Raw genomic sequence first — 6,980 nt, 5'->3', positions numbered from 1 at the left:
CTCCGTATCGAAGGTCACGGTCGATATCGTCACTATTATCAATATGGTCACTATCGTCACTCTCATCAATAAAAAAACCCTTAGGTTTGTTATCCAGGAACTTGTTCAGAAATACTGTAATGAAAGGAACATAGGAGTTTGTCGCTAGGTATTTGACCAAATAGGATCGTCCAACTCCTATAGAACCTATCACTAAAATACCCCTAGGGGGGGGTAGGGCTAAGCGGAGCGAAAAGGGTTTCCCATGAGATGGGAAATGAAAACGATTAACCCCACATGGGGTTTGTGAATAAGTGATTGTCTGATAATGAGCAAGAAATATACGTCTTTCTGCTAAACAGGATGTATTCAGCTCATAATTCATTAGATACTTTTTATGAATGTCAACTAAGTATCGTAAGTAAATTGCTCCCGGTTGTTCAATCATTTGATAACCAGAGTTATTCTTTGATAAATGATCACTATGAGTCAGACTCAATAGAATTTGATCAATCCTTTTTTTTGTCGTTAAGGTAGAGAACTGAACCAAGAATTCTCTTTCTTTATCATCAATCGAATCGCTGTTCGAGACCCAGGATTCTATTTTATCATCAATCCAATCACCATTCACGTTTTTTTTTCTTATCAAGGAATAAATCGCTTGACTTGTATGACTTAGATGTCTCGTATTTCTCGAAAAAACGATTCGATTGATGGGATTTGGTATAATACTTATGAGATCGACGAGATTCCAATATTTCTTCTTAGAACGTCTTGATTTGACCCCATAAGCGGGACCACTGTAGGATACCTATCCAGAAGTTTTCGCAACTCAATCATGTATGATGGAATCATCAAAGATTTGACCTTTTCGAACTCTGTCTGTAACTCACTAGAGACTCGAGAAACAAAGAGAAGGTGTGTACGAACGAGATATCCAGCAACAAGAATAAGGAAAAGGATTAAATAGAGGAACTCCTGAACATTTAGCGATCTCAGATGTCCAGAAATGTCTGCGATCGAGTAAATAGCTCTACGAACGAATGGATCGGATCGAATTGGAAAATGGAAATATTTGTACAAGTTATACCCTTCGTCATCACTTTGCGGAAAATCGTTAGGTATCAATATGTTAGATACCTGTGACTCGATTGGTGAAATAGTACCTCTCTCCAAAAAAGCATGTTTTTTTTTACCGTCACACAAAGAAAAAATGTTGTTGCGAATGAATAAGATATTGAGGAATTGTCCACACGTAAAATCATAATTATTGATACAGGCCTTTTCCACATAATCCACATAAAAAGGTAATTTGTTGTTACAATAGAAGAAGTGATATCGATTATTCAAGAATCGAAGTCGATTTGCTTTATAAAAAGAGGATATCAATGAACTTCTATGAAATGGTTTCACGGGATTCAGCCAATTGTCTTGATCGTGGGATATCATTGAGAAATAGGAATCCGTGTTATCAAAAGATTTCCTTCGATTCTTTCTAGTATGGAATGAGTCAATCATCCACTTTGGTATCTTCTTGAACAAAAATGGTGATATTGTTTCTCCATTGATCAAGAATTTCGATTTTTGGGAAGTATCATGGTCATCCAATAAGAAGGGTTTCCTTTTTTTCAAATGAACGATTTGAAGACCTATTGATTCTAACAACTGATTACAGAGTGGATCACTCGGACCTTTCAATTCATAGATGTGGATCTCGGACCTATGAATGGGGATACTCCCGAAACTCACAAAGAAAAAAGGAAGTGAGTTAGACAAAAAGAGAAGAAATTTGGACAAAAAAAGAAGTAACTTGGACAAAAAGAAACAAAGTGACTTAGACAAATCTTTTTTGTCGATAACCTCAGAACAATCAATCGAATATTGATTAATACGTAATCGATCGAACACTACTTGAAAATGGCTATTCTGCTCAGAAATGAAATGTTCCAAATGTTCCTGGAGATTCTTGCTCCCATTGGACCATTTGTATCTATATGCATTAGGATCCCTATTCATGGATCTCTCGATTCGAGAAATAAAAATAAGAGGATCGAACCATCTCTTCTGACTCTTTTTCAAATTTGATAAATGTTGGTTGATCGTGTATTTCATTATCGTTCTATGATTCAGAGTCTCATTTCCTATTTGATATCTTTGAATTCCATATTCGAAGTTGCGATCGAATCGATTCTTTTTAATCAATCGATTTAATACATTTCTTATGTACCCATAGATGCTATATTGGATTTGAATCAGATTTCGGCGGATCAATCTATATTGATTGACTGCCTCCATTATGTTCTTGCTAGCAAAGACCACTATTTTTGGCTTTGGATCTTCCAAATCATTCCCGCAAGAGGTCCGGACCCATTTTTTTATGATCCTTCGATAAAAAGATTCATTCTCTTCATATGAAATAAATGGAATAGATGAAATAAACCAAAAAACGGATTTTTGTTCTTCTTATTGGAACCGTCCAGTTCATCCTTCGGAACCATATCCCATCCTGGATTTGATGAAATAGGATGAATTGAGACAAAATACATAATTATCTTGATGACGTTCTGACCATCTGTCAGAGAAAAAAGAACGGTTGGCTCTTGGCAGATGATTATTCATCTGCTTCTCACGTTCCATGAATAGTCGGCACATTGAGGAATATCCAGAACGACATTTAGGGAATCGCTCTGATTTTATCTCTGTTCGTTCCGTTTGAAGAAAGGTAGGATCCCAACAAAGAATCTATCTTTCTTTTAGTTGTTGAATCTCTCTTTGATTGATCAATGTGTGATATTTCGAATCCTCATTCCTAATGGAATCGAAATGATCCCTGGATTGATCACAAGATCCTTTCAATTAGCTAGAATCTGTTACTTGAATGAAATTAGATCTCATGGAATCATCTTGAATATTTGATGATACATTCCGTACCTTGCTAAAAAATTGATCCTTGTTTACCAATGACACATTATTTAACCAAATCCAATTCTCTCTCGATATGTTCCTAAAAAATTCCGATTCATGCAGATTTTTCCCCCAACTGACGAAGAGATCTTGGCGAAATTGCCACATATGAAATTGAGCACAATTTTGCAAAGAAATAGCCCACTTGTTTCTCAAGAAGACATAGGAAATATGCTCAAGAAAAACACATGGGGTTTGGATCAGTTGACCGATGCTTATGTGCGAGATATAGCGAGGTTGCATAGAGTCCCAAAGGACATAGTCTCAGATAGAGATACAAGGTTTTTATCAAACTTATGGATTAAGGTTCGGCAAGCTTTTGGAACCCAACTCAAATACAACACAACCTTTCATCCTGCTACAGATGGACAGGCGGATAGGATGATTCAAACTCTTGAGGACATGTTAAGAGCCTGCGATTTGGAATTCAATCAATCTTGGGATAAGTGTTTACCTTTGGTCGAATTATCTTACAAAAATAGCTACCATGTGAGCATCTATATGGAACCCTACGAAGCATTGTACGGTAAGAGGTGCAGAAGCCTATTATGTTGGAATGATTTTCGAGAAGATGGCATTGTGGGTCCAGATATGATTCAAGAATCGATGGAACAAGTTAAGGTGATTCAAGAAAAGATGAAAACAGCTCAGGATCGGCAAAAGTCTTATGCAGATCAACGACGACGACCAGTAGAATTCAAGACTGGAGAAAAGTATTCTTAAGAGTGTCACCGATGAATGGGGTGATGAGATTTGGAAAGAAAGGCACGAGGAGTCCAAATTATATTGGCCCATATGAGATCATTGAGCGAATTGGTGAAGTGTCATACAGACTAGCTCTTCCAATGGAATTGGAGAATGTGCACGATGTTTTTCACGTATCTCAGCTCCGGAAGTATATACCAGATCCTTTGCACAAGCTACAGCCTAAGTCTATCAAGATAGATCAGAATCTCACCTATGAAGAACATCCTGTAAGAATTCTTGATAGAAGTGAAAGAATTTTGAGAAATAAGTCAATCAAACTAGTTAAAGTTTTGTGGAGGAGTCAAAAGGTAGAAGAAGCAACATGGAAGGAAGAAGACGATATACGTAATAAATACCCGTTTTTATTCGAAGAAAGTACGCAATTAAGTTTCGAGGACGAAACTTTTCTTTTAGGGAGGGGTGAGAGTTAGCAATATATTAGTTAGCAATTCATTAGCATAAAAATACAGAAAATCATAGTATATTATCCTATAATTCCTATTGTCCTATACCATTTTGTCTACTTGCTAATTTGTTTGCGTACCACAATTTTAAAATTCTAGTACCTCATGCCTTTTAGCTAATTTGATAAGCTCAAACTTTTAAGTTTCGAAGACGAAACTTCTTTTAAGAAGGGTAAGAATGTAATATCCCAAGAAAATAATAGTAATATATTATAAATTAGTATTAATAATAATAATGTGTGTGTATATATTTAGGATTAGATGATAAATTATGATTGTTTGAATTATTAATTGATTGGTCATTTATGCATTAATGTTTGATTGGTAATGTTTGATTAGTAATTTGATTAGATATGATGAGTTAGCATTGAGTCAATAATGAGTCAGTAATGAGTTAGCGATATTATGAGCCATAAGAAATTAAAAATAATAAGGAAATAATTGCACGAAACCCATATCCGAGCCCAAAACTTCAACTATAAACAGAGGCCTAACCTAACCAAACCAATTCAATTTTCAACATTTCTCCTCTACTCTTCTTCTCCTCTACTACTCTCTATCTTCTTACTTCAAAAGCTTGTTTTATTTTATTTTTATATTCTTTTAGTTACCAATCAATTTTTTGCCTCAAATTATTCTTTTTCTTCTAGAAGTTAGCGAAAATGGAGACCGGATAATCTTAATCTCTATGCTCTCTTAGAATATTTTTGTATATAAAATTTGGAGTTCCTAGGTTCCCTTAGGTTATATTTATTTATTTATATATATATATATATATATATATATGTGAAATTTTGTATATTTAATCATAATCCCTATAAAATTTTAGGATGGTTTCAATTGAAATATGTAATCCTTAGGGTATTTAAATTAATTTTTTTAACTTTAGAAATTAATAGTATAATTATTTTGGTATTAATAATTGAATTAAATATAATTATTTAAATTAAATTTTAATCCTTTAAATATAATAAATAGAAATAATTGGATTATTTGAATAATATGATTGAATTATGTATATTGATATGATCGGATTTGAGTTTTATTTTAATATATTCTTGAATGATGATTTGATTTGGGCCTTACTAGATATTGAACATTTGGATTATGATATGATTGGATAATGAAAATTTTGATATTCTTAGACAATCAAAATTATACTCTTGATTAAATTGATAAGGAAATTTTCCAACTATAACAATTGTGACAAGATTGAATTTTGATGATTGTGTGTGATTGTAATTAATTAATTAGTGGGGGGATAACTTTGAGATGGTACCTCCTAAAGTGATGAACACAATTTTTTGGCTTTATGCCTCTGATATATTTATACGATGTGAACAGATATTATCCGTTCTTCCCAAAGTGGTGTCTGACAGAGTTTTTCGGGATACTAGTAGCAACTTTGGGAAGAGGTGTGTGCTCACTAGAAAGAGATGTTTTGATTATGGTCAATTTGATTATTTGTGACTATCAGGGTTTCCTAGGTTACAAGGTAGACGAACAGGATTTCTCGGGTCTACCATGGTTCTCTTCCCACTAAAGAAATTTAATAAAGATATTTTATAATAATAGATTTAATTATATATATATATATATATATGATGAATATTGAATTATTATTTGAGTCAGCTGTTATTTGAGTTCATCTTTTATATTAAGTTATATATTTGTTTTTGATTAAGATTAACAGCCTTGCTGACTTTTGTGTTTGTGTTTGTTTGACTACAATGATCCTTCGAGGGAGCAGACTTTCAGTGAAACAGGTTCTAAAAGATGGAACTAGCAGCGGACAGTAAGGATAACAACTCAGATATTTATAGTTAGCTCTAGGGTTTAAATAATTTTTTTTATGAGCTTAAATAAATATATAAGATATATTTCTTTCATTGAACTTAGTCTTTAGTTTTATTTTTTTCCAATAAATTTTAGCCTTGTGCTTGTCTATAGTATAAGTGCGGCGGTAATATTTTTTAAATTTGATTATTTTAAATTTTGTAATTATTTATAAAATTATTGAAAATATTATTATTATAAATTATTAGAAATTTGGAGTGTTACACAGTGGCAGAGGATGCTTTTGAGAGAATGGAGAAGAGGATAAAATTATGTGTTTACAACAAAAAGCAATACCTAACCACTAGTCTGCAACTGATTGCAGAAGAAAACATTTTACCAAATACCAAAGCCACTAGCGGTGAAAGATTTCGATAGTTTCTAAAAGATCATAGGTTCAAACCTTATTGCTACTATTATATAAAAAAAAATAAACAACATACGAAAGACAAAAACTATATATAAAAAGAACACCAACAATAGGACATTCTTCGATGATTGAAAACAGCAACATTAAAGTTGACACATAAAATCAAAGAAAAGAGAAATAACCTGACCTTTTGCGCCAATTTTCCCTATTGGTAAGATTTTTGGGTTGTTGCGATCCTCCTTCACATCAAGAAAACAACATTATAAACAAACGAAGTACATCTATATTTCACAAAAACGAAATTTTTTTGCAAGTATGGACCGATCATAATTGAACAGTAAAATTTTTTTAATGCTAAGCACCTCAAGAGTCGATAACCAAAGCTTTCTTTTACCTGTTTACAAAACTCTTTGGAGAAATCAATAGTGAAAAATCTATATTGAATTGAACTTTTTCCAATCATGAGCGATCACAATATATACTGTTCAAAAAGAAATAAGAATCAATCATAATCAATCATTAACTTAAAATTTGAAAGAACCAATCCTAATCGACCTAATGACCTTAAAATTTGAAAAGAATCAATCCTAATCGACCTAATTAACTTAAAATTGGAAAGA

The 6,980-nt window shown here is 32.8% G+C and overlaps 1 pseudogene; it reads right to left on the bottom strand.

Moving 5' to 3' along the window:
- The window catches only part of LOC133309496 (protein Ycf2-like), a 4,037-nt pseudogene extending 1,946 nt beyond the window's left edge, over positions 1–2,091 (bottom strand).
- Between the last annotated feature and the right edge of the window lie 4,889 nt (positions 2,092–6,980).

The sequence above is a fragment of the Gastrolobium bilobum genome, unplaced genomic scaffold, assembly GCF_033153095.1.
Source record: "Gastrolobium bilobum isolate Gb01-03AN ecotype WA unplaced genomic scaffold, APGP_CSIRO_Gbil_v1 utg41031, whole genome shotgun sequence".
In the NCBI taxonomy this organism is placed as follows: Eukaryota; Viridiplantae; Streptophyta; class Magnoliopsida; order Fabales; family Fabaceae; genus Gastrolobium; species Gastrolobium bilobum.
Note: the sequence above shows the minus strand (reverse complement) of the source record. Positions and strands in the feature narration are given on the sequence as shown.